General features: G+C 46.6%; 2 protein-coding genes across 4 annotated transcripts in view; one reads left to right on the forward strand and one right to left on the reverse strand.

The window, feature by feature from the left end:
* The window catches only part of UBAP2L (ubiquitin associated protein 2 like), a 403,300-nt gene that overhangs the window by 271,835 nt on the left and 103,787 nt on the right, over positions 1 to 27,678 (reverse strand). The window lies entirely within an intron of this gene.
* Positions 4,834 to 27,678, forward strand: part of GATAD2B (GATA zinc finger domain containing 2B) — an 80,438-nt gene continuing 57,593 nt past the window's right edge. For all 3 annotated transcript variants that reach the window (XM_073322403.2, XM_073322407.2, XM_073322406.2), the window contains exon 1: positions 4,834 to 4,994. The gene's annotated coding sequence lies outside the window, so the exon portion shown is untranslated. The remainder of the gene's footprint in view (positions 4,995 to 27,678) is intronic.

Here is a 27,678-nt window from a genome sequence, read left to right on the forward strand (position 1 = left end):
CCGGCTGGGTGTGACTCCGCCTGCCCCCAGGGCACATGTGGATTGTTAGCCTGAGCTTTGCCCCTAACATGACCCTCTGAGCATGGTGTGTCACCCACCCCCTTCCTGACCTCCACCCCCAATCAAGACTTTAAAAACAATCTGTGAGTAGAACATAGCCCGTGTTTTTGTGTAGGCCCTACTAGTGTTTTGGGGCTGGTCTGCTGCCCGCCAAGGAGGGACGCACTGGGCCCAGGGGCCTCTGTGGTGCAGGGAGAGCTGAGTGGGGACCCACAGGCTCGGGGCCTGTCCCTAGGCCAATAAAACCTCCCCTCTGAGCGAGCCTCGTGCCAGGGGCGGGTGACGGCGGCGTGGCCCTGCAGGCTGGGGCCCTCTCATCCCAGCCGCCCGGAAGCCAAGGGCACCCGTGAGCAGAGTGCTCGCTCTCGTGCTGTATGGCTGCAGGGCATCTGCGCTTCAACCGGCTGCTGCCACCCCCCCACGCTTTGAAGGGGGACGAGCCGCCCCTGCAAAGCTCCAGCCGAAGTCGGGGGGGGGGAGGCCACGACCAGCCCCCTCTGCTGTGAACTTTAAACCCTCTTGTTTGAGGAGCCAGCGAGACAGGGGCTGGCAAAGCCTCCCTGCTGTTGTGTGACCCCCCCCAGCCTGCCTGGCCTCCGGGGCGTCTCCTCCCCAGACTGCCCCGAGCGAGCGCGCAGCCTGGCAGGAGATCAAACGCAGGGGGCCAAGATGAGAGCAATTCCCGGGGCTGTGACGTGCCGCCACCGGTCCCCACGCCCGGAAACCAGACTCTCCGGCTTGGGAACTCCAGCCTGCCCCGGGACGCCCGCGCAGACGTTTCACGGCCGCTTCGCTTCAGCGCCCCACAAATAGCCTCGGGGGGGAAGCTATAGGTTACGGCTTGGGTTGTCGTCCCTGCCTGCTTATTGGCTGGGCCGTGTACAAGTTACGGGCCTGAGAGAGTCCCGGCCAATCGGAGAGCCCTGCATCTGCACCAGGGTGCTTGTCAATCACCTGCGGTTAGCCAATGAGGTGGGAGAGGCGCTAATAAACCATCGATCATGGACAAGGAAGGCTAGAGTGTTGGCTTGGCTCCATTTCTCTCCCTTGGCAGCCATCTTGAATTCTGGCATCAGGCTCCCAGGCCCGGGCCACATCGTTTTACGTTCAGAAGTTCTGTGGTTTTCTGTGACGCTATCTCCCGAGGCGTCTGCACGCAGAGGGCAAAGCTTGAGTCGTTCCCGGGGCCCAGCTTCTGGCATCCACGAGAGCTGTGCCACCCCCCCGAACTCGGCAGCGCACCCGGCCTCTGGCCCATCGGCTTGCGACGGGAAATTCCCTCTCACCAAAAGAATGGAAAAGGAGCTGCCCCTAGTCGACAGCGGCCATGTCAAAGGAGAAAGGGGCCCGGCAGCGCCGTCACCAGCGCATCGCTGTGTGCATGGGGCGGACGCACCTGGGATCGCTGCTGCTAGCAGGGAGACCGATCAACCTGGAGCTGGTGTGACGTATGCGAAGCCAACGGCCGACTCCCCCTGCTTCCAGCAGCGGCTAGGCGTACCGTTCTCCGGGTCCACGGAGCTGGAAGGGGGAATTCCGCTGAGCCACCGCGGTGATGTTTACACCCTGGTGCCCTTGTAACCAGGCAGAGTTGGTGTCGCAGGCCTGGGCTGCGGTGCTGCGACCGCATGGCGGTGCCGCCACCGAGCCTCTGGCACCAGGCGCTGTCCCAGCGGACGGAGAGAAGCCGACAGTCCTAGGGGGCATCTTCACAGCACAGTTTGCGCAAACCGCGAGTTCGGTGGATTTTTAAGCTGTCCCGGCAGGGTGGGTGGGCTGCTGCTCCACGACTGCCACGGCTGAAGTGAGGAACACAGGAGGGGACTCGGTTTACCTCTGAGACAAGTAGAGACAGACAGACCGACGGGAGGGGGAGCTGCAAGGAAACAGTGAGGCAATATTGGCTGATGTTGCAGCCCAGCACGGTCACGCTGCGAGCAGGGCTGTACAGCATCCATGGAACAGTCACGTCACATCAAAGTGCCCTCAGGCAGCCATGGGACGTTGGAGCATTGAAAAACAGCAACGCAACATTGTGCCAAAATATCACTGTGCCCAGTGCGATGCCATGGGGCAGCAGGACACCTGGATTCTGTGGCGGAGTGTGACACTGCTGGGAAGGAATTTCATTCCCTCGGGCTGCAGTGCAATGCACGGGGAAGACCATGGGTGGCGGGTACCATAGGCTGGGGGAGGCTGTGCCTCCCCAAACAGCCAGGCATGGCCCTGCCCACGCTCTGCCCCCAGGCCTCCTGCTTCCGCTCTGTGGCCTGGCTCCAGGGGCTGGGGCCACACTGCCCTCCCTCCCGGCGCTCCGGGGCTGGGGGTGCTAGCCTGGGGTGGGGGCCAGTGGCTGTGCGGGGGTGGTGGTGGATGAGGCAGAGCCTCGGGCAGAAGGGGTGGGGCTGGGGGCTAGGCTCCCCAAGCCGGCAGTTCATGTGCCACCCATGGGGAAGACCTCGTTTTAGGCTCCGGCTGTGCTGTGACCAGGGAGTGTTCTGATGTTCATAATTCTCATTGTTACCTGGTGCTTTGCTGACCTTTTGTTGTGAGCATATAAGATCAACCATAGTGGGGCAGAGCGATGGGCCAGCTACCACCATCCTGTCTTCTGAGCATGGCCACTGCCAGGTGCTTCACAGGGAAGGACCAGAACAGGGCGATTATCGAGAGATCCATCCCCTGTCGTCCACTTCCAGCTTCTGGAGTTGGAAGTTTAGGGACACCTGGAGCATGGGGTTGCGTCCCTGACTGCCTTGACTTACAGCCATTGATGGACGTATTCTCCATGACTTACCTCGTTCTTTGACTGTGCGTTGTAGCCACCTGTTGTGTCAGCTCTTGTACTCTGCCGTAAGTGCTGCACGGCAGGGACCGTGGGTCTGCTCTGTGTGTGCATTACATCTGGCACCACGGGCCCCGATCCCTGCCGAGGGCCCCTAGGTGCTACCACAGTGCAAACAATGAATGTTAAAGGGGATAATTCCCAATCTCACTGTCAGGCCTGGGGGAATCTGAAACGTTTTCCTCTGGAACAGCATCAAAGCATACGGCCTCCCTGTGCCTCTCTATGCCAGCTCCATGCCCCTGCATCCCCTGCGCACGTTCCAAACACCTGCAATGCGGCCCACTCCACATGTGGGTGCAGCCCATCCAAATGCCCTGTGCCCCAGTGTTCCTCTACACCCCGCCACTTTTCCCCTTGGCTCCCAGAGCTGTGTGAGGGGCAGCCCCAAGAGTGCCCCCCCAAACACTTGGGCCACCAGACCTCGGTAGCACTCCCCCCATCCTCTGCACCAACCTGACCCTGGCACCTAGTCACCCGTGCCATCCTGCCCCCCCCCATCACCTGCGCCAATCTGCCCCACGCCGCGCCCCATCACCCGTGCCATCCTGCCCCCCCCACCCCTCCCCCCTCCCCCATCACCTGCACCAATCTGCCCCACGCCGCGCCCCATCACCCGTGCCATCCTGCCCCCCCATCACCTGCGCCAATCTGCCCCACGCCGCGCCCCATCACCCGTGCCATCCTGACCCCCACCCCTCCCCCATCACCTGCACCAATCTGCCCCACGCCGTGCCCCATCACCCGTGCCATCCTGCCCCCCCATCACCTGCGCCAACCTGCCCCATGCCCTGCCCCCATCACCCGTGCCATCCTGCCCCCCCACCCCTCCCCCATCACCTGCGCCAATCTGCCCCACGCCGCACCCCATCACCCGTGCCATCCTGCCCCCCCATCACCTGCGCCAACCTGCCCCATGCCCCGCCCCCATCAGCCGTGCCATCCTGACCCCCACCCCTCCCCCATCACCTGCGCCAACCTGCCCCACGCCCCGCCCCCCATCAGCCGTGCCATCCTGCCCCCCCACCCCTCCCCCATCACCTGCGCCAACCTGCCCCATGCCCCGCCCCCATCACCCGTGCCATCCTGACCCCCCCACCCCTCCCCCATCACCTGCGCCAACCTGCCCCATGCCCCGCCCCCATCAGCCGTGCCATCCTGCCCCCCCACCCCTCCCCCATCACCCATGCCATCCTGCCCCCCCACCCCTCCCCCATCACCTGCGCCAACCTGCCCCACGCCCCGCCCCCATCAGCCGTGCCATCCTGCCCCCCACCCCTCCCCCATCACCTGCGCCAACCTGCCCCACGCCCCGCCCCCATCAGCCGTGCCATCCTGCCCCCCACCCCTCCCCCATCACCTGCGCCAACCTGCCCCATGCCCCGCCCCCATCAGCCGTGCCATCCTGACCCCCCACCCCTCCCCCATCACCTGCGCCAACCAGACCCACGTCGGGGTCCTGGCGTCGCCAGGAATTGACAATAGGGGCCTGTGATGAACCCTCCAGGAATACGTCCCACCAGACTGGGCACCCCTCTCCTGGCGCCCCCGGCCTGGCCTGGGTGCCCAGCACCCACTCTGGGGATGGGGCCTTAGCTGGGTGTCCCTCCCGGGGGGGATTAAAGGGAGGAAGATAATTGGGGTAACCGAGGTACGGTGGCCGCCGTCGCCCAAAACGCCCGAGAAGGGCCAAATTTGCTTTTTGCCCGCCGACATATAATAGGGCCGCAGGGTACCCGGATGTCCAGGCTAAGAGACCCATTAAAGGCGCCCCACGGGGCGCTTTTGCCGCCTCCCAGTGGTCGCGGTCTACGCCAATCAACGGTGCCATCAGCCAGTGGGAGCTACAGGGCGGGCGTCGGGGTGTAGTCTCCACTTCGATTGGTCTAGGCTTCCGTCGGTCTGTCGTCTCGACCAACAGGCGTCGTTGCTCAGGTCGGGAGGCGGAGCCGGTGCTGCGGAGCCGCGGCCCAATCAGCATCATTGTTTGTGGTGGTGCCGGCTGCCGCTGGTGTCTGCGGCGCAGCGTCTGTTCCGCCCGCCCGGCCCGGCCCGAGGGGAGCGAGCGGGGCCGCCGCTGCCGGCCGAGGTGAGCGGGGCCGGCTCGGGGGAGCGGGCGGCCCGGCCCGGCCCGGCGGGACTGGCCGGGGGGCGGTTAGGCCGGGCCTGGGGGGAGGGGCAGGTGCTGGATTCGGAAAGGGGGGCCCGGGGCGGGGGCGGGGCCGCCTCATGCTGAGGGGGCGCCCAGCGCCCCCCCTTGGGGGAGGAACGGCCCGGCCCGGCCCGGCCCCACGGGGGAGGAACGGCCCGGCCCGGCCCGGCCCCACGGGGGAGGAACGGCCCGGCCCGGCCCCACGGGGGAGGAACGGCCCGGCCCGGCCCGGCCCCCTGCGGAGCAGTGACTGGGCTGGGCGAGGAATGGAGCGGGAACATCCCCCCCCCCGCCTCCATTCCGCCCCTCGCACCCCTGGACGGGCCGCGGGATCCCCTCCCCCACAGCGCGCTCATTGCGAGGCGGGCCGGGCCGGGCCCCCCTTTCTGGGCTGTTGCCATGGCGCCTCCCCAGTGGGGTGCGGGGGTGAGAGCCGGTCGCTTCCCCTCTCCTAGGAAAGCTGGTTGTCCTTGCTCACCGGGGCAGGGGGACATGGCGGGGGGAGGGGGAGACTGCTGTGGGTGGGGGCGGGGGGTGCTTCTTTGCCTCCTGCTGCCCCGTTCAGGGGGTCTCAGGGAACAGTCCTCATTTTTCTCTTCCTCCCATTGCGTTTCCTTTGGGCTTTCCGCTACTCTCCTGTGTCTGTACGTGGAGTGTCTCTTGAAATCCACCCCCTCCTTGGAAATCTAGGTTCTCTTGCCTGACACTTTCACCATCCTCGCCCTTTCACCATCCTCATGCTGGTTCCCCACATTGGAAGTGGGAAGGGAGAAGGCAATGTGCCAAGAACACCTCCACACACATGCTTTCATGCGGTGCATTGAACAGAGAGCCCAGTAATTGCCTTTTCTCCTCCTCTGCCCAGGTACTGCTGCCTCCCCTGTGGGTGGTCTGAGCAGTAATGTCCATGCCCATGTTTCCTGTTTGGGGTGGGGGAAGCTGCGCAACAGAGAGGGTGCACTGAGCTCTTGGCTTCATAGGCCTTCTCAGTCTAGATTTTAGAAAGCCCTGGAAGACTCTCCCTTCCCAAGTTCTCCCTTCCCAAATTCTCATCCTGGGCTTTGGAAATTTGTGTGGTGATGGTACAGCTCCTCACCCGATTCCCTAGGAGAGGACATTTTATTTGCAAGCAGTTTAAACCACGCTGTCGTCCTTCCTGTGCACCTAATCTAAAACTTCAAGTCTTGGTTTTGAGGCTTTGAGCAGTGGAGGTGGTGGTGTTGTGGGGAGGGGGAATTTAGAAGAAAACGGGGGAGCAAGAGGCATCGTACAAATGCTGGCTTAGTGTTCTGCAGTTTTGCATTCTACTTGCTTTGCATACCCCCAAAAGGGAATTTTTAGAGCCATGCTTGGATACTGACAGGCTGGGGGTGGAGTGGGGCGTTGGGGTGGGTGGGTGACTGTGCCCTGGTTGAAGATGATGTGGGAGGTTGACTCTTATTTTGCAGCAGTTCTGGAGGGTGGCTGCAACAAACAAGCATTTAGGGAATACAGTGATTTTTAAGGATCATACATGACTGATTGCAGGCAAATGAGTCTATTCTGTCCTCTAACTGTGCATGGAATAAAGGACTGACGGAGCTTTTTATTAGTCTAGGTGCTTTGGGAAGACTCCCCTCCCCTGGAAACCCTATTTATCCAAGACAGTTCTGCCTTCTATGTTCTGCTCAAGTGAATAGTATGTTTTGTTTTAAATGGACCGTGTCCTTCGTCATTAGTGACCAAGAGTATTTCAGTTCGAGAATCTTCCTGTAGGTTTTGGTGTTGATTGATAGACTACTTGAGCTTCTTTTAGCCAGGTGGTAAAGGGTGCTGCATGTACCATAGAAACAAAGGTGTTTGGGCTCTATCCACTCTCAGGTCAAAACCATAGTGAAAACATATGTAAACGTGGTTGTAGCACGTTGCACCGAGCACAGCTGAGATCCTGACCTGGACAGCTGTGTAAAGGAAACCCTTGTGTGTATGAGCTTTGATGTAGGCACGTGTTTGGGGTTGATTGCATCCTTGGTCTCCTGGCTGGCTGAGAGGTATCAGAAAATGGAGGCCCTAGGTGCTCAGAAGGTCTCTTTGGACTGATGATCTGGTTTCTGACTAGCTAAGGCCTGCAAAACCAGGTGGAACCTCTGCCTCTCTGCTTTCCTGATCACATGGTTGTGTGAAACTGAATGTGACATGCAGCTGACAGGGAGCATCCATCTTTGTGGTACTGTGGTTTGCCTTTACCTAGCATGGTCTGACTTCCTGTTTAGCTGTCTAAATGGTATCTGTGAATTCTGATATTTCACTTGGAACAACTATTGTTTTTTTGTTAGGCTCCTCAAACAAAAGAGCTGTGGCTCTTCATGTCTCCACTTAAACACTGTTAGGAGCAGCAGGAGGATACATGATTAAAAGAACAAATTAAATTTAGGTGCTGTTAGTGTCTTGTCTGCCTTTTTATATCTATGCCAATGTCCTCTTCTGGAGAGGAGACATGGTGCTTGAGAAGAGCTATTTAGAAAATGCACAGGGTTAAGGAAGTGTATTTTCTGGATGCAGTCTCTTGATTTCTTTAATCTGCTTTGCAGTTTAAAAAACTAACATTTTTTAGAATAAACCTTACCCCTTGCATTATTTACGGTTCCTTTTGTTTTTCCTCATTTACTAACTGGGTGAGGTAGTGTTTACAGCTAGGATAAGACTTTGAACATGTTTCTTTTTAGAAGCCCAGTTTAGGAGAAATGCAAACCTTTGTCTAGCAAGTAGCCCCTCTGCTCCCCAGCTGGTGGGAAAAGAACCCTGTTGTGTTGCATCCTGACTGAAGGAAAATGAACTTTGGGCCAGCCTAAGCCATGAGGCTCACTGCCACTGGAAGAAGAGAAATGTTTAAATTGTAACCACTGTCAAAATGTCTTTTTTGTTTTAAAAGTTCATGCTTCGAACAGCCTGGCAGAGGATGGACTCTTTCATATATTAATAAAAAAGACCATTGGTTCAAAAAGTACTGTTCTACTTTAGGAGTTGCAAGGTGCCATTGAAAGCTGCTCTTATCTAATAAGTATTGAACTTGAAGCTCTGCATCATGTTCATATTGAGGCACAACAGCAAAATGTTTCTGTTGAAGGGGGAAAAAAACCAACCCCTGGCTATAAATCTAATCCTAGTGTAAAGCTATCCACCTCTTGCTCACAAAAATTCAACCTATCAGACAATGCCACATGCAGTTGCAGTTTTATAGCATTGGATAAACCCACTCTAAGATGCATAAGAAACTTTTGCACATAACTGCAGTACGTTTTCTTGTGTCGAAACTTTGCTGGTACTTCTGTATGTGCACGTGGAGAGCGTGTGTTCTATTGTCTCCTTTTAATATAACTCTCGGAACACTTCCAGCAATCTCCCTGTAAAAGGGACAGATTCCTGGTTACATCCAAAACAATAAAAGAAACAATCCTACTCTTGCAAAAAGAAAAGGAGTACTTGTGGCACCTTAGAGACTAACCAATTTATTTGAGCATATTGAGCATAGCCTCTAAGGTGCCACAAGTACTCCTTTTCTTTTTGCAAAGACAGACTAACACGGCTGTTACTCTGAATCCTACTCTTGTATGTTTGGTCCTTTACCTCAGGCTAGTGCAGAGATGCCCAATGTAAGAGTGCTGGCATTTCATTTTGAATAATTTCTCTTGCATATATATTGCATACTGTATCTGCATGGTGTAGCCTTTTTAAACATGTAGGATGATGATTGCCATTCTACAAATGTTCTTAGTTTACATCTGCTCAGTGTGATATACCAAACAATGGCTCTCAGAAAATAAAATGTTGTTTTATTCTTTCCCATATTTCTTGCATTCGCTATTATCCGTGTAACTGTAAGTTGTTACTCCTAATCAGTTTTAAACATCAGCATAATAGTTGGGGATAATTTTGCAATTTAAAAAAAAACTTGATGAATTTGTTCCTCGCCACCACCCACCAAACCTTTTATTGTTTAACAAGTGTTAGATGAGGCAGTCAGAGAGTCAATTTCTGTAACACTGGAATAATGGGGTAGCTCTCTATGGCTGTTTCTATACTGACTCTGTTCTGAGATTCGCAAAAAGAAAAGGAGTACTTGTGGCACCTTAGAGACTAACCAATTTATTTGAGCATGAGCTTTCGTGAGCTACAGCTCACTTCATCAGATGTTTACCGTGGAAACTGCAGCAGACTTTATATACACACAGAAAAAAAAGATTGTCTCACTATGGCTAGTGCCAAAGCAGTTAGGAGATGGCAATGGTCACCTGGAACCATTTTAACCACTGTGTTGCCTGAACCTGTTGAAAGGAGTTCTGCAAGGAACAGGAGTGAAAATGCATGGAGCTGTGCTGGTGTCGGCAACAATCACGTGTTTTCCAGGAGGGGAAAAAGGCCTAAATATTGTGAAAGAGCAGCCAGTCTTGGCATAATATGTGCCTGCTTGAAGAGGTGGAGTTGCCATGCTTATCTGAGTAGTGGGGGAAAAAAAAATTTTTTTGTAAACCTTAAGGAACATCATTATTTTGAAAATGACATCTTAAAGCCCTTGTACAGTGTGTAAAGTCTGAAATATTTCAGTTCCTAAATCAGTATAATGTAAGAATCCGACGGCATGCAGTAGGAGTGTTCTCAATTCATCTAAACTTGTGCAGTGTGTTCCAGTGCTATTGGGGTGGACTACCATATTTTTACAGTGACAACACTATTTCCGGAGCAGTGATGTCTCTGCAGGAAAGTTGTTTTTACTGCTGCTGGCCTGGGCTTCTCTCTTCTTTCTCTCCCTGAGTGTCTGGTGTAATTGAACTCCTGCCCCACCTTCTTTCTTTTGACACAGTGGAAGCAGGAGAGTTAAGGTTTCAACTCTCAGTGAATCTGGGCCAGGAGCAACAAAAACTTCATTTCCGGAGAGATGCTGGTGGCCCAGTGAGACAGCAAATCTTTCAGCCTCCATTCCATCTCTTGCACAGAAGATAGAAAATCTTTAGGGATGTGGAATTGGAATGTATGTTTTTCTTATGCTGTGGAGATTAATGAATATAATGTTTAGCTAACCTAAAACAGAGCTGTGTACCTCATGGTAGTTCTGGTGCTTTCTAGTTATTTAAAAATAACCCAGGGCAATGCTAATTTCCCCCCCAGCATTCCAAACTTAATAGAACATACCCAAAGGTGTTACTTGTGTGGTGAATGCATGAGCTGGGAAGTGTGTTTTTAACACTCCTTGGAAGTGTGGGCTTCAAACACTGCTGTATTATAAGTACAGTGGATTTGGCTTTAACAAATACAGTACTTTCCTCTGTTAATGAGGCAGGGGATACAGGTTGTATTGACATTGTCATGTTGTGTATGTCTAGGCCGCAGTCCTGTGTACCACTTTACTCACATAAGCAGGTCTATTAACTTCAATGAGACTGTTTACATTAGTAAATAGTAAAGTTGTGTGTGTTGTAAGGGCAGGATCTTCAGTGTGATGTGGATGCCTATGAGGTTATTGAGAGGAGGAGGGAGGGCCGCTTACAGTTGTGATGCTGGAAGGTTCAGTAAGAACCTTTGCTGCAGTCTTGGTGTCTTCCTCATGTAGTAAATAACTCCTTTGAAGGCACTCTTTGTCCTGTGCCATCTACAGCTTCTCATCCGAAAGCATCTGTATAGACATGGGGATCAGTACACCAGTGCCATTCTGTCCTCTCCATGGTTTGTCCTCCGCTAAGCCCAGCCAGGTCATGCCCTCGTGTCCAGTTTCCTGACATCTAGTTGGTGGTTGTCTTCTAGGTCTGACTGACCTTGGTTGAGTTTGCATTATTTTCTTGGGCATCCTGTCATCTGTTTGTCTTCTACAGCGTCACCACCGTCATAATCTCTTCTGATGGCAGCCAATCCTGTACCCTGACTTCACAACCTACTTTCATTTCCACTTATTTCTCCTTTATACCTGCTGTCTTCAGAAGGGCTCTCATTTCTACTGCTTCCAGCCTTCCAGGGACTGTTTCATATAAGGCAGCTTCTTCCAGACCTTAGGGTTTGAACTGTGACGTATGAAAGCTTGTCTCCTCCGCCAGCAGAAGTTGGTCCAATTAAAAACTGCTACCTCACTCCCCTTGTCTCGCTCATCTCGTGGGACCAATAGGGCTACAAAAGTGCAAACCTTAAAATCTAGTCAGCTTAAAACAAGGGAGCATTAAACTGGCTACTCACAAAGCAGTATCCAGAATATGGCTGAAATCTTCCTGAATAAGAGTAAAAATCAGCATTTGGAAATTCAAGCCCATTTAAATGTAAGGGTGCTAAAAGAATTGTTTACAAAGCTTCTGTCTAAAATTAGAATGAAGCATTGTTTAGAACTGCAGAGGAATCTAAAGAACCTTAGGGGCCTTTAGCAACTTGAGAGTCAATATGACCATTGACTATCAATCATAAGGTCGGGTCTAGAATGTCTGGGTAGCCCCATCCATTTTGCTTTATTTTTCATTTTTCATTAAAATTCAGTGTTGGCTGGTATGTTTCAGTTAGGTGGTGGCTAAATGGTTTAGTAGTTTGTGTAAAATGTTGGATCCTCTCTACTTACCTCATTTGTGGGAGCTGGCCCAGTTTTGGGGATAAACCTTATTAAATGACTTGAGAAAGCAATTCCGGTCCAATACTAACAATACAGTAGTCCTCATTTACAGTGTCCATGGGACCTGTCTCATTCCTCAAAGTTGAAGTATCTTGCAGGATGACTGAAAGAGTCACAAGGGGGGAAAATACATTAAAAGAACATCAGGGCTGCAACAGAAAATGAAACCAAAGGAATTCTCAGTTAGGGACGAAATGAGCCGTATCTCCACCAGTACTCAGCCCACAGGGAGCGCTAAGGAAGGAGTGGAAGATGCCCCATTGCGTGCAGAGGTATTGGAGGAGATGTGGTAGATTTCATCCTTAACTATACGTTTCCTTGCTTTGGTTGGTTTTCATCACAGCAGTTGGTATGGTCCTGGCAGTTCCTTTCCTATGTAAAGTTTTCATGCCTTTTTTTAAAAAAGGCAAACGTCATTCTGTTCAATATGTAAACGTACTGTACATAGGTGGCGTGTGGTGGTGGTGTGTGATTTCTCTGAGCAGCATGCTTATTGTCAGAGCTACGTGTCAATAACTGGGCCAGTAGCTATGTTAAAACAGCTGAGAGCCATTGTGGACATGTCCTGTTCTGAACATCTTTAGAAACAAATGTTCAGGGTTTCAAGCAACTATCTCTGTAATGCATGCATCCTGTAAGAATGTAATGGGTAGTCCAATGGTGATAGAAAGGAGACTGTGTGTAGAAGTAATATGAAGGGTACTGGGGGAATTTTTAAAATGTATTAAATGGTGATCAACCAGTACTCTGTTTTGTGTGGTATGCACTCCCCTTTCTGCTCCTGAGGAGAGAGGCAGTTCCATTCTCTGTCCCCAAACTTATTTCTTCTGGGTTTAGACTTCTGAACTCTGTGCAGTTAAAGGGCCCCATCATTATGGTACCAAGGGACCAGACTTGCGGTAACTAATATAGGCTAGAATTTGTATTACTAAATGAATTTTGTGAACACAGTTAACTCTCAAATGGCCATGTTGAGATTCTATAACAAACCTCAGGAATGATGTAATTCCAAAATATAGAGCAAAATACAGATCGGCACAGAATGGCAAAGCCCACCCTTTCAGGAGTGAATGCCTTTAAGTAGAGGGTGCTTCGGCAGAGCCATGCTGCAGAGACCTAGACCTTGGAGATGGCTCCGTCTGGGTGCTAGATCAGGTCTCATCCACAGCACCCTATATGTTGTAGGTGAGTGAGATATGCCTGTGGCCATCATATCGTGACCTCTGTCTCCTTAGGCCTTATCGAGAGAATGGAAAGGCCTCATTCGTTCTGGAAGAACATGCCCAACCAGAGTCTTGTCTGCCATTCAGGAAAATGAGGACTACCCATTATTCCTCATTCGCCTTCTCATCTCTGGGTTCTGATTGTTGTCATGTCATATTAAATATTTAATAATTAGACAAAAGCCCCTACATTTTTCAGTATGTGTAGATAAAGCATGAAATAGTGCATTTTGTCAAAGTTAATCTGTGCTGTTTTTATTCAGATATTGAGGTGTATCAAAGCCAGAAGTAAAAGCCAATAATATTATGAAATGACTGACTGAGGTTTTTAAGAGACAGAGCCAGTCTAAAAATTCTACATCTGTCTGAAAAGTCTCTCTACACCTGTTAAAAGGAGGAGCCAAAATTACTGTATCTAAAAGAGATTGGAGAGGCCTGGAATTCTTTTTTTTCAGTTTGTATATGGTTGGCTTCAGTGTTTCCCCTGTTGTAGTCAGTTGGTCAGTTTCCTGCTGCTTGTCTGGATCTTAAGCACAGCCAGCCACAATAGAGGAGAGGGACGCTTGTTTATATTAACTGTGAGAAGCTCACAGTTGGCCTGAAGACTTTGGGGTAGGTGTAATATCTGAAACTATTTTAAACTTTAAAATGGATGATGTCCTCTCCTTTAATCCAAAGAGCCTACACATTTTAGGCCCTGCTACCACATTCTGATCCATGTAGGCCTGCGCTCATGTGGAGTCCAGTTGAACTCACTGGGTCTCCATGTGGATGCAGGGATCTGAGGCCTCGCATTTCATGAGACGATCTCACTGTTGCAGTGTCATAAGTGAGCCCATAGCAACAAAAATGTAAAAGTCACTGAAATTTATTGCACTATCTTTATTTCCAAAGAGGAGAGACTGCAAGTTGACAATAGGAAGGGAATAGAAAAGCCCTCTCTCCATGCTGCCTGTCTCGGGTGATGGCTCCCTCCATCCAACTATTAGCCTTTTGGAGTGCTGAAGAGCATGAAGGGGGGAAGGGTATATGTGACCTTCCAAAGAGAGAGAACAGAATTAATCAACAAGCAAACCTTCTAATTTCAGCTTTAGTCTCTCAACTCCTTTGGACTGGCAGGTGGCAGAATGTTTGAGCTGTAAAGTCTGTTCTCAAATGGATATGCTAGCCTGTGGAGACAGACCCAAATGTGTCTGAATCCCACTTGGCCCAAGTCTGGGGTGACACGGAAGCTTTGAAATTCCTTGTAATTCTTTATTTTAGGGTGGGAGCAGATAGGAGCATTTGCCCTTTTCCCCAACAGACGAATCCTAAGAAATGGATGATTAGACTAAGACTCCAAACAGGATGGATTTGATTTTTCATAGATACTAGATACTAAGGTCAGAAGGGACCATTATGATCATTTAGTCTGACCTCCTGCACAACACAGGCCACATAATCTCACCCACCCACTCCTGCTCAGGAAGACTCAGTTTAATCGTGGATTTCTACATAAAAGGGCATTCTCATTGGTTGTTATAACCTTAATACATATTCTTCACAACTCCAGAGAGAGAGGTAGGTTTCATTTTTACAAGGTACACACTATACATTTTTAAAGTGACTTTTATTTTGAAAACTCTTCAGATTAGTTTTACAGCTATATCAGAAAATGAATGGTTAATTCATTTACCAAAGGTAATTGAAGAGATATTTATGAAGTCATTAGGAGATGAACTATTTCCAATTCAACAGGTTAATCATTAATATTTGGAGGATTTTCTTGCCATGCTGTATTAGGAGGAGAACATCACCAGACAGACAGTTAAATTGTTTTATTTAACAAACAACGTTATGTATTCTGGTTTTTTTCTTCAACAGCAAACATATAAAATTTTAACAAAACAAGCATGAATTTAATTTAAACATTCACTTTTTAAAAATTAGGGTTTTTTTGTTAAAATTGTTTTTTAGAAAACGAAATTTTTTTTAGGAAAACAAAAATTAAATCAACTGTCAGCTAGGTCAACATGAGAAATTTAAAATATTGACTTCTGCACTCTAACTCAGTCCTCTTCACCTTCATTTTCCTGTTTGTTCATAATCTGGAAAAGAAAAACAAGCTTTCCTGCTTTTTCAGGTCCCAAACAATTTCTCAATTTGGAATGGATTAGTCCAAAGGAAGAAAATATTCTTTCTACACCGGCAGAAGAAGCTACTGCTGTTAAAAGTGAGATTATCACTTTAACAGACTCTGAATCCAAGTGTTTAAGTGACTTCCACCAGTTCACTGGTGTGACTTTCTTTAAAACATCAGCAAACATATATGTTTCTTGAATGGTTCTTATTCCCAAACAAATGACAGGTTTCAGAGTAGCAACCGTGTTAGTCTGTATTCGCAAAAAGAAAAGGAGTACTCGTGGCACCTTAGAGACTAACAAATAAATTTGTTAGTCTCTAAGGTGCCACGAGTACTCCTTTTCTTTATTCCCAAACTGGGTCTCTTTTACGGCCTGCTGCCATTATAGGTTTTCCCTTCTAGTGAGAGAATGGTACGGTAGATCTCAAATCAATGGAGGCTACACAGACCTCAATACTTCTGGAACATGCTGCTGAAGCAGTTTCACTTTTGTTTCTACTGCCTGTCCCTCTCTTCTCACATTTATCTCCAGACTTCTTCTCCTTGTCCAGATCGATGCCGCCCCCAACAGTCTTCTATTCATTGAACTTTTTGAAACTTTACACTTTTAGAGAGAGGTAAGGGATTGACTCTGTGTACACATTTGCAGAGGGACAATAGGGTTGAGGTCTTATTTCTCACCTCTATATATTATTTATTTAAAAACATTTTTGCTGTTAACAAGTATGTTACCTCTGGAGACACAAATCCACAGTTTGAGAACTGCAAAACGAAGCATCTCTGATGGTATCTTCTAGACTGAGCACTGAGTCCCATTGGATAGAGAGAAGGATTAACCTAAATCTATACATAAGCCCCTGGAACCCCATGAGATTGGGTCCCTAATCCATGAACTATTGGAACTCATTTACAAAACTTGTCTTAAACATTACATTAATATATTGTTTCATACTATAGAATTAGAATTGATAATCCCTATTCCATGATGAGATCTTTCAGCTATAATGTATCTTTAGACAGATTTTTTTCTCAAAGCCTTTTATCAAAAAAATCCGATTTAAATAAAAAAATTTGATTTAAATTTTTTCTTTTAAATCATTGATTTTTATCCACCCTGACCCCAAAGAAAAGGAGTAAAAACCTAAGCACTCCTTGAATTTGTGTTGGTAAAATCTGCTTGATTTGTGCTGCTTTTGCGATTCCCTTCTCTCCTTTGTCCACCCCAGAATGCCTTTTATCAGTCTTTTTCCCACAAGGAAACTACTGGAGTTGAGTTCTCTATTCACGTTATCTTGGCACTGCTGCTAGGCAAGGGGGCATGTTCTTGCTATGGTTAAAAACAGTTCTTGCCTAAAATCTAACACCCCCCCCCAAAAAAAACAAACAAACTGTTTAACGTAAGTTTTTCTCATTAACATCTTTGAGTGGGCATTTGCTGTGTGAGGAGTCATCGTGAGATTGTACAATGCAGTAGGCTGGTGGTATTGAATGGTGATATTTAATACATTCAAGGAGTATGGGGGACATTAAGTGAGATGGATAACTTCAAATTCTTCAGGAGACAAGATTTTTACTGCTGACTAGCTCTTGGTTTAACAGTTTTCTTCTTTTTCCTTCCCTGACTGCCTAATACTGTTTGAGAAAAAAGATAATTCACTTTAATAAATTATAAAACTTGTTTCATTGCAGTGGGTCATCATTTTTTTTCTTCAGCAGATTTACTGTTTGACTAGAATAAAATTCACTTAGATTAACTCTCCCTTTCAGAGACTGAAACTACTTGCCAGTGAGTTTGAGGGAGGGTGGGGAGGGGCATGTGGGAGTATGGTAAGACACGTGTATTACGGTGATCGTAACGTTTTGGAGGGTTCAGATTTTCTTTCACTTTGCCATTTAAAATTGATATATCTTATATATTCATAGAAGGTTAGGGTTGGAAAGGACCTCAGGAGGTCATCTAGTCCAACCCCCTGCTTGAAGCAGGACCAATCCCCAATTTTTGCCCCAGATCCCTAAATGGCCCCCTCAATGTGTTGTTTGGATATCTTGTCTTTGCTTTCCCATTTAAAGTCAATGAAAGTTGTGTACATGTATCCAGAGGCAAAGCAGATCCATAGAATTTAAGAAACTGTTTGTTTGAATGTATGTGAAATCTCTAAGGTGCCACAAGTACTCCTTTTCTTTTTGGAATATTATACTTTCCATTGTAAATTCTGGCAGTTTTCTGTTCTGTTACCTAATGGATTAAAAGGATTTGTGAAAAAGTTATACCTCTTAACCTTAATACTATAAGTAATTTGGTGTTTAAGCCATTGGGAAATTTTAAGTACATTCTGTAAGAAGTAACAATGCAATATGTTTGAACCAAATTCCCTTTGTTTTTGTTATATGGCTAAATAAAAGTCCTCTGTATGGCTTTCGGGTGGTGGGGTTGTAGCCGCTATAGGCTTGTGTTTAGATCAGAATAGCTGACTTAACTTAAAAGTTGAGAGTATCTTCTCTTTTAAAACCGTGTCTGGTAATATTCACTGAGGCACCCGGGGACTCTAATGTATTGGGGGTAGCTTGTTATATGTGCAGGTGAAGATGATTACTCCTGCGTTTGAAAAGAGATTGTCTGTTTGCTAAACAAATTTACTGTTCTGATTTAATGTGAGCTGTGGCTATGCATGTGAGTTTCTTGAATACATTTGTAACAAGCCAGAGATAGTAATCTTCAGATTTTGTTTGTAAAAGGAAATCTTGAGTGAAAGGAAATCAGACAGATGCAGACTTTCAGGAAGTTTCAAAATGGTTGCTTAGTAATAGTCCCTTGTTGTTGAATAAGTCCAAATCTAATGCATTCTCCTCTTCCCGCTCCCCCACCACCCAATGAATCATTCCTTAACTTACTTGCTTGTTAAAGTCCCTGATTCTAATTTAATCTTGGAGACTTGACAGTTTTAAATACCTACTAGTGCAATGTGATTCTGAATAGGTATTTCAATAGCTTATTTGTCAATCTTCACAACAATTTTCAACAAACTAGCCGCAGTATGTAGGAATGTGGCACTGAAATATGCACAGATACAGTTGATGGAGTATCTCTGCTTTGAATTCAGGGGCATCTTTTCTAGAATTCTGCTTAGTTTAATGTAACATTGTATATTTACTAGCCCTCTAAGACCTATAGCAAGAGCACATGAGAAGGTGTGTATCCATTACAGTACCTTGAAATAGGAGATTCTGGAATACTCTTTTAGGACTGCTTTAACAAAATGTCAGTTTCTGATTTTCTATCCATCTACTAAATCTTAAAGTACTTCGGTGGTTTTGTTAAGGCTGAATGTTTCAGTGAGGTTTGGACTCTGTTCAAGTGGAAAAATGGGTTAAAGCAACAATGGGAGGTCCAGGCCCTCACTAGAGATCACTGAGGGACTGGTCCTGCAAAGTGCTGAGCATCAGATGGTGGTTCCTGACCTTCCTGTGGGGGTTTTGGAGCCCCCACCTTCTGATGGGGGTTGGTGGATGGGCTTCCCTCATACAATGTCCTGGTATGCAATGCTGTGACTCCTTGCTTTGCCTAGTTTCGCTCTAACTTCTTGTGTTTCTCTTTTTATGATGATACTAAACTACTCAAGATAGTTAAGACCAAAGCAGACTGTGAAGAACTTCAAAAAGATCTCAAAAAACTAAGTGATTGGGCAACAAAATGGCAAATGAAATTTAATGTGGATAAATGTAAAGTAATGCACATTGGAAATAAATAACCCCAATTATATATACAATATGATGGGGGCTAATTTAGTTACAACTAATCAGGAGAAAGATCTTGGAGACATCGTGGATAGTTCTCTGAAGACGTCCACGCAGTGTGCAGTGGCAGTGAAAAAAGCAAACAGGATGTTAGGAATCATTAAAAAAGGGATAGAGAATAAGACAGAGAATATCTTATTGCCCTTCTATAAATCCATGGTACACCCACATCTTGAATACTATGTACAGTTGTGGTCCCTTCATCTCATAAAAGATACACTGGCATTAGAAAAGGGCAACTAAAATGATTAGGGATTTGGAACGGGTCCCATATGAGGAGAGATTAAAGAGGCTAGGACTTTTCAGTTTGGAAAAGAGGAGACTAAGGGGGAATAGGATAGAGGTCTATAAACTCATGAGTGGTGTGGAGAAAGTGAACAAGGAAAAGTTATTGTTCCCGTAATATAAGAACTAGGGGCCACCAAATGAAATGAATGGGTAGCAGGTTTAAAACAAATAAAAGGAAAGTTCTTCACTCAGCAACCAGTCAACCTGTGGAACTCTTTGCCTGAGAAGGTTGTGAAGTCTAGGACTATAACAGGGTTTAAAAGAGAACTGGATAAATTCATGGAGGTTAAGTCCATTAATGGCTATTAGCCAGGATGGGTAAGGAATGGTGTCCCGAGCCTCTGTTTGTCAGAGGGTGGAGATGGATGGCAGGAGAGAGATCACTAGACCATTACCTGTTAGGTTCACTCTCTCTAAGGCACCTGGCATTGGCCACTGTTGGTAGACAGGATACTGGGCTGGATAGACCTTTGGTCTGACCCATTATGGCTGTTCTTATGTTCTTATCCCTTCTGGCCTTGGAATCTATCAAATAGCATAGCTGTAACCTAACTTTTCAATTGGGTAACAGTCATAAAAAATATTCCTGTGCAGGTAAGGTACATTAACACAGACTAGTAACCAGAGTCCATTATTTTTTTAATTTGAGATCTAAATTGTCTTGGATATTAAGAACTGGTGGGGTGGGGAGCTTCCATTAGCATTACAGTGTAATTGCTGAGGAGATGAACAAGTCCAAGGGCATATATAAGTCAGTAAATCCTTAATTGCATTTTATTTACTGGGAAACTTCATAACTTCAGGGTGGCTAATGCCAGACACAAATTGACCTGAAGTCTGCGTGAGGTGGTTATATTCCAGTTGTGATTTCCTCCTTCGTTTTTCCCATTCCCAAGTCTTTGACCTACACTGAGCTGCTTTTTACTGCCTGTTCCTGTTTATCCCCATTCTTCTGTTCCATTCTGTTTTGGGGGTAACACCCAGTTATTGCATAATCAGTTTCCTTGTGCTGTGATTAGGTCAGAGCATGTTTCTGAAGTTGTGTTGAATGTGAGCTTGGGCTTCCTGTTTAGAAAGTTTCTCTCACCTTTCCTAGCAAAACTGTGACCCACCTCTGTTGAAAGCCTCTACAAATGTCTTAGCACTGATTGTAAACTGTACCATTTTCTGACTGCAACTGAGGACTGTTAATGTAAATAAACACTGCCACAAAACCCCACTTAAAATAAGAGAAGAGAATGTGCTTCAGGATCTCTGGTCTGGAAGATAAGAGCATTGCACTGCTGAAGTGAAAGATTCGTAACCTAGGGAAACCTCAGGTGAGGAATAAGCCACGGGAGCAGATGAGCCCTCATGAAATGTACCCTGTTCTCATTCATGTTGCTTTAATAAAAAAAGGCTTTCCAATGGCTTCAAGTGTCATGGTCTTACTAAGTAGCCTGCAGGAGTCTACGAAACTGCATCAGCCTTGTTGGAGTGGAAATCTGTCAATTTCATGAAAAAACTCCTACAGATACAGGCAGACATCTTCCTTTCCAAATGCAAACAGATGGACATCATACCAAAAGGACTGAAGGTAAAAAATCCATTACAATCTACGTACCACACAGACTGTGCTGACAGTTTGTGCCACACTCTCTGAAAGAAACTGCGGAACCACCTGATCAACATCCTCTACAGCAAACAGGGAAGGATTAAGAATGAGCTCTCAAAACTGGATACTCTCATAAAAATTCCTCGTGGCTGGACTTTACAAAAACTAGACAAGCCATTTACAACACCTACTTTGCTTCTCTACAAAAGAAAAAGGACACTAAGCTATCTAAACTACTACATGTCACAAGGGGCCACAACAGTGGTTCCCTTAACCCACCCAGCAATATTGTTAATCTATCCAACTATACTCTTAGCCCAGCAGAAGAATCTCTCCTATCTTGAGGCCTCTCCTTCTGCCCCCCCACCCCCACGAACATGATACAGTTCTGTGGTGACCTAGAATCCTATTTTCGATGTCTCAGACTCAAGGAATATTTCCAACACACCTCTGAACAACATACTAACCCACAGAGACCTTCCTACCAAGACTACGAAAAGAAGGATTCTGGGTGGACTCCTCCTGAAGGTCAAAACAACAGATTGGACTTCTACATAGAGTGCTTCTGTTGATGTGCATGGGCTGCTGTCGTCGTCATGAATAGGTCGGAATATGAACAAGAGGCTGCTAGGCAGCTCTCCAACACCACTTTCTACAAGCCATTACCCTCTGATCCCACTGAGGGTTACCAAAAGAAACGACAGCATTTGCTCAAGAAACTCCCTGAAAAAGCACAAGAACAAATCTGCACAGACACACCCCTGGAACCCCGACCTTGGGGTATTCTGTCTGCTACCCAAGATCCATAAACCTGGAAATCCTGGACGTCCCATCATCTCAGGCATTGGCACCCTGACAGCAGGATTGTCTCGCTGTGTAGACTCCCTCCTCAGGCCCTACGTTACCAGCACTCCCAGCTATCTTCAAGACACCACTGACTTCCTGAAGAAACTACAGTCCATCGGTGATCTTCCTGAAAAGACCATCCTAGCCTATGGATGTAGAAGCCCTCTACACAAACATTCCACACAAGGATGAACTACAAGCCATCGGGAACAGTATCCCCGATAATGTCATGGCAAACCTGGTGGCTGAACTTTGTGACTTTGTCCTCACCCATAACTACTTCACATTTGGGGACAATGTATACCTTCAAATCAGCAGCACTGCCATGGGTACCCGCATGGCCCCACAGTATGCTAACATGTTTATGGCTGATTTAGAACAACGCTTCCTCAGCTCTCGACCCCTAATCCCCTACTCGTGCTACATTGGTGACATCTTCATCATCTGGACCCATGGAAAAGAAGCCCTTGAAGAATTCCACCATGATTTCAACAATTTCCATCCCACCATCAACCTCAGCCTGGACCAGTCTACACAAGAGATCCACTTCCTGGACACTACGGTGCTAATAAGCAATGGTCACATAAACACCACCCTATACCGGAAACCTACTGACCACTATGCCTACCTACTTGCCTCCAGCTTTCGTCCAGACCACACCACACAATGCATTGTCTACAGCCAAGCTCTACGATACAACTGCATTTGCTCCAACCCCTCAGACAGAGACAAATACCTACAAGATCTCTATCAAGCATTCTTACAACTACAGTACCCACCTGCTGAAGTGAAGAAACAGATTGACAGAGCCAGAAGAGTTCCCAGAAGTCACCTACTACAGGACAGGCCTAACAAAGAAAATAACAGAACGCCACTAGCCGTTACCTTCAGCCCCCAACTAAAACCTCTCCAACGCATCATCAAGGATCTACAACCTATCCTGAAGGACAACCCATCACTCTCACAGATCTTGGGAGACAGGCCAGTCCTTGCCTACAGACAGCCCCCCAACCTGAAGCAAATACTCAGCAGCAACCACACACCACACAACAGAACCACTAACCCAGGAACCTATCCTTGCAACAAAGCCCGTTGCCAATTGTGCCCACATATCTATTCACCATCATAGGGCCTAATCACATCAGCCACACTATCAGAGGCTCGTTCACCTGCACATCTACCAATGTGATATATGCCATCATGTGCCAGCAATGCTCCTCTGCCATGTACATTGGCCAAACGGGACAGTCTCTACGTAAAAGAATAAATGGACACAAATCAGACGTCAAGAATTATAACCTTCAAAAACCAGTCGGAGAACCCTTCAATCTCTTTGGTCACTTGCTTACAGACCTAAAAGTGACAGTTCTTCAACAGAAAAACTTCAAAAACAGACTCCAATGAGAATGTGTCGTCCCCCTTCCCCCAACGTTCTTGTCAACTGCTAGAAATGGCCCACCTTGATTATCACTACAAAAGGTTTTTTCCCTCCCTGCTCTCCTGCTGGTAATAGCTCACCTTACCTGATCACTCTCGTTAGCGTGTATGGTAACACGCATTGTTTCATGTTCTCTGTGTATATAAATCTCCCCACTGTATTTTCCACTGAATGCATCCGATGAAGTGAGCTGTAGCTCATGAAAGCTTATGCTCAAATAAATTTGTTAGTCTCTAAAGTGCCACAAGTCCTCCTTTTCTTTTAGCCTTGTTAGAGTAATTCTCGGAGTCATGGAATCACTGTGACTTCTTGAAACCTAAAATGCACTGTTCCTTGCTAGGTGTTACTCAAATATGCCTTTACTAATAGAGCTACAACCCTCAGACTATATGCAGTGCATAGTCTGTCTCAAGATCTTAGAAGCCTCTTGCCTCACTCATATCTAGCATCAAGGTACAGATTTATAGGGAAACGGAGCTCTCACCTTTCTACTTCAGAGAGTAGTTGGTAGTTGCTGCCAACTGTGAGAATGGAAAAACCTGCTCTGAAAGAGACATGCATATGGTAGCCTAATTTTGGCAATTAATTGATCTTCAACTACTAGCAGTAGATATGCCCGATGGGGTGGGATCTGAGTTACTACAGAGAATTCTTTCCTGGGTGGCTGGCTGGTGAGTCTTGCCCACATGCTCAGGGTTTAGCTGATCGCCATATTTGGGGTCAGGAAGGAATTTTCCTCCAGAACAGATTGGCAGAGGCCCTGGGTTTTTTTCGCTTTCCTCTGCAGCATGGGGCACGAGTCACTTACTGGAGGATTCTCTGCATCTCGAAATCTTTAAACCACGATTTGAGGACTTCAATAGCTCAGACATAGGTTAGAGGTTTGTTACAGGAGTAGGTGGGTGAGATTCTGTGGCCTGCATTGTTCAGGAGGTCAGACTAGACTATCATAATGGTCCCTTCTGACCTTAAAGTCTATGATTCAGTCTTTATAATGCTTGGTCAAATTATTCACTCAAATATTGCACAGGAAAGCAAAGGATCATAAGAGAACAAAGATCAGTAGAAATGGCCCATTCTACCAATTGTGGCAAACTTGATCATCTTGTGTCAGCCCTGCAGTTTTTTTACATTGTCTAACGAAATGCTAGATTGAGTTTAAGATGTCCTTCTTTCGGTGTGGGGAGCCTGCTATAATTGAGACCTCCATGACCCTGGTCATGCCAGGTGTATGTGCTGACACTAAAGCACTGTATCTAAAAAAATAAAATGTAAATGATTCAGAGGTTCCTGTCTTGTTAGGTGGATGAGGCTACATCTCCTACCTGGATTCATCAGCTCGGCCTCCCCAATTTACACGTGGTAGCTTCAAGAGGACCTGGAAGTACTTTTTTATGAATGGGATTATGACAGGGTTGCTGGTGATAGCAAAGGACAGGACTTGATGACTAGAAGTTCCCTTCCAGTCCTCTGAGCCAAACCTTGTACTGAGCACCTAGAATGAAGTACCATGAAAACTTAATAGTGCCCACTTTGCTATGTATTGGTGATATGAGGTTTTGTTTTTAGGATGTTGCTTTTAAATTGCTTTGTTTGTTGCTTTTCTTATGTGTACAACACTAACAAACTTGTGCTCAGATATTCTGTTGCCAGGTAGCTGGTTTTGCTTGTGGAACGCCACCAAACAAGAAGTTCTTAGAATTTTACACCCACCCCCCACACACCGAGAGTGCAGGAGGGAGAAAAATTAAAATATTGACTGTTTAAAAATCAAGGACTTGATTTCAATTACATCCCTTATTTCCCCCTCTCATATGAATGTCTCAAATGACATCAAATATTGTGTTTGTGGGGAGAGTCAGTTCTGTGATTTCTGTCAACACTAATTTCTCATAACATGCTTCTGGTTAAAATAACCTTCTGGCATGTCTCGCCTATTGTAGATGATAGAAGACTTCAACCAAGGGCTAGGTTCAACACAACCGTGTGTCTTCACCCCTGACTGCCATTTTCCTTGTGCCTGTTTTAACCCTTGTCCTGCCTGGCTACATTTAATAGACTTGTCTGGCACTTGTCCCAAAAGTTATGAAGTCCCTAGCCACCTTTATTGATTGTTGTGGGACTGCACTCTCAGCCCAGCTTTCTGGTTTGGTGTGCAGTGGCCATGTTAGGCCATACATCTTGTCTTGTCATTGCTTACATGTGCATGATTTATTCTGCCTTTGAAAAAGTGACAGCAGCAAATCTTAATTTGTTTGAAATTTGGATAGATTCCCAATAAATCTAAATTAATAACTCAAAGCAATTTCATAAATACCATCCTTTCCTACCTTTCTGGTCAGCTGCCTGTTTCACTCCTCAGATAACTAATTAGAAAGGTAACATGAAGGCTCTCGCGCTATAGACTTCTGCCACTGGCTGTTTGAGTTATATAAGGATCCTTTAAAAAGCACAAGTGAAGAAAATGCAAGGACTTCTAGACTTTAATCTCCTAGCAGAGCAAGCATGATTCAGGAGAGATTTCTCAGCCATGGATCACTTGAAGATAATCAGGTTCTGGAAAGAGTGCTGCATAGAACCAGTTATTGTTACCACTCTTGTAGACTATGAAAAGGCCTTTCACTAAGTGGAAATAGAAGCATCCAGAGGAAAGGATCCTAAAATGCGTTTAAGTGAATGATCCTGTGACTACCAGTACCTTTTGCCTTCTCGCTATAGAGAATCTTCAGAAGTCCTGGATGGGAGGTAGGGGAATGGATTGAAGCAGAATCACCGAGAGACCTCAAAGTAGTGATTTAAAGAGCTGGACACTGATGAGGAATGCAGACAAGAATAAAAGCATCTTCAGAAATATTGGTGTATAAAGGTAGCGATTACTATTAAACTGTCTGTTTCGGGTCAATTGCTACCAACTACTGCAGACCAGGAAATGAGGTGAAGAGAAGACTGGATTGTGATGGGAGGGTGGGGGTATGGGTTAGGGGACAATAGTATCAGAAGGGTAAACACCCTTTATTCACTACTGTCTACCACATGGAGGAGAAACTACTGGCTTAGAACTCCAGGATTGGGAAGATGATGCCCTGTAGAGAAGTAAATCAGTGATTTGGAGCAAGCCACGGTGAGAGGATGATGGGGAAACAGATGTATGAGTGGTCTGACCTTATTTAACGCAAGATGCTTTGCATTTTACAAAATAAGCCTGATGACATCAAGGCTCAGGTACACAAACTGTAAAATCACATGAATTAAAACTGAACTTGACACAATGCCAACTCAAAGAATCCCTCCCAACTGACTCAGTCATACAGAAGCCTGTGGCTGAGACTTGCAAAGCTAGGTGCCTAAATTTGTTTTTAAATCTCTGTTCAGGCACCGAGTAACAGCCGCATAGCTTTCAGAGGTGCTGAATACCTTTATCTCCCACTGACTTTGTGGGTTCTTATCATTCCTACAAACCAGGCCACTTGTACTTAGTCACCTAACTTTAAGCACCTGGCTTCAAAAGTGTTGGGCATTGTGGGAAGGTGAAGCTTGAAGGTCAAACATACTCTGTTGGGAGTGAATTTCAGATCTGAAGGCCCTCAACTGAGAATACCCAGTTCCCAGGTGGACCCGTCTAGTGATGATCAGCAAGAGCATCTACACTGTTGAGATTAAGCCTAAGGAGAGGAGGGGCAATCTCAGACCTAATCATGACCCCAAACTATATAGCGTGTGTTAAATCAAGGCAGGCTTTACCTGGAAATGAATCGGACGTTTGTGCAGTCTGTGGGATGTGTGTGATGTACTCCATGCAAGAAACACTACGAGTTAAGCAGGTAGCATCTGACATACCCTTGAAGGCCACTAAGAAAATTCAGGTAAACCTTGGAGTGTTCTGTAGGAATTGGTGTAGGAGCAACCACGGAATGGAGGATGGTAACTTAGCATGCATCCAAAAGGAAAAGTTACAAACACTTTGGCAAGTAAATATGGTTGGAGATGGTGGTTGAGAGGAAGCACGCTTGGACTTATTTGCTAACTAGGTGTCTCCTGAATTTCTAGCATCCAAACAGGGACTCCTAGATTGTGAACCTAGTGAAAGACAAGTTAAAAAAACCCTTCACCTGAGTGAAGAGAAATTGCTGCCACTTACCCATGGACATGTCTAAAGAAACCTGCCTGCTTTGAGTAGATGAACTTTCATGATCAGAGGCAGTTTTTGGCCGAGCCATCTACAGTGAGCAGATGTGTTCCTTCAGAAAGCCTCCCCTCTTCATAGGAGCGAGATTTCCTTCATACGTTTTGAAGAAGCCTTGCTTCCACAGGCAATACAACAAAGCTTGTTCAGAGTTTTACGGAAGATCCTGAAGCACTCTACACAATGCAAACTGCTTGACAGCTGTGTTGGAATTCCTTTTTTAGCCTTGATTTCTCTTACTCCTCAGCTCCATATTATTTATTTATCCCTCCTTCACTTGTGTAGTCTACACGAGTGCTTGGCCACTTCCTTTCCTTGCTTCTAAAGCTGAGCATCCTTTCATCACTTGCTGTTTGTAGCATGTTCAGTGCGCACATCCTGAAAAGAATTAGCAGTGACATTTTGTTGGGCCTAAACAACCACCTCATTAGGTCATCATTCTATGGTAACTACTATGTAATTACAGACTAATTAGTTACTTCTCCCTTTGTAAACCAAATTGTTCCATGT

This window comes from Lepidochelys kempii, chromosome 24, assembly GCF_965140285.1.
Source record: "Lepidochelys kempii isolate rLepKem1 chromosome 24, rLepKem1.hap1, whole genome shotgun sequence".
Taxonomy (NCBI): domain Eukaryota; kingdom Metazoa; phylum Chordata; order Testudines; family Cheloniidae; genus Lepidochelys; species Lepidochelys kempii.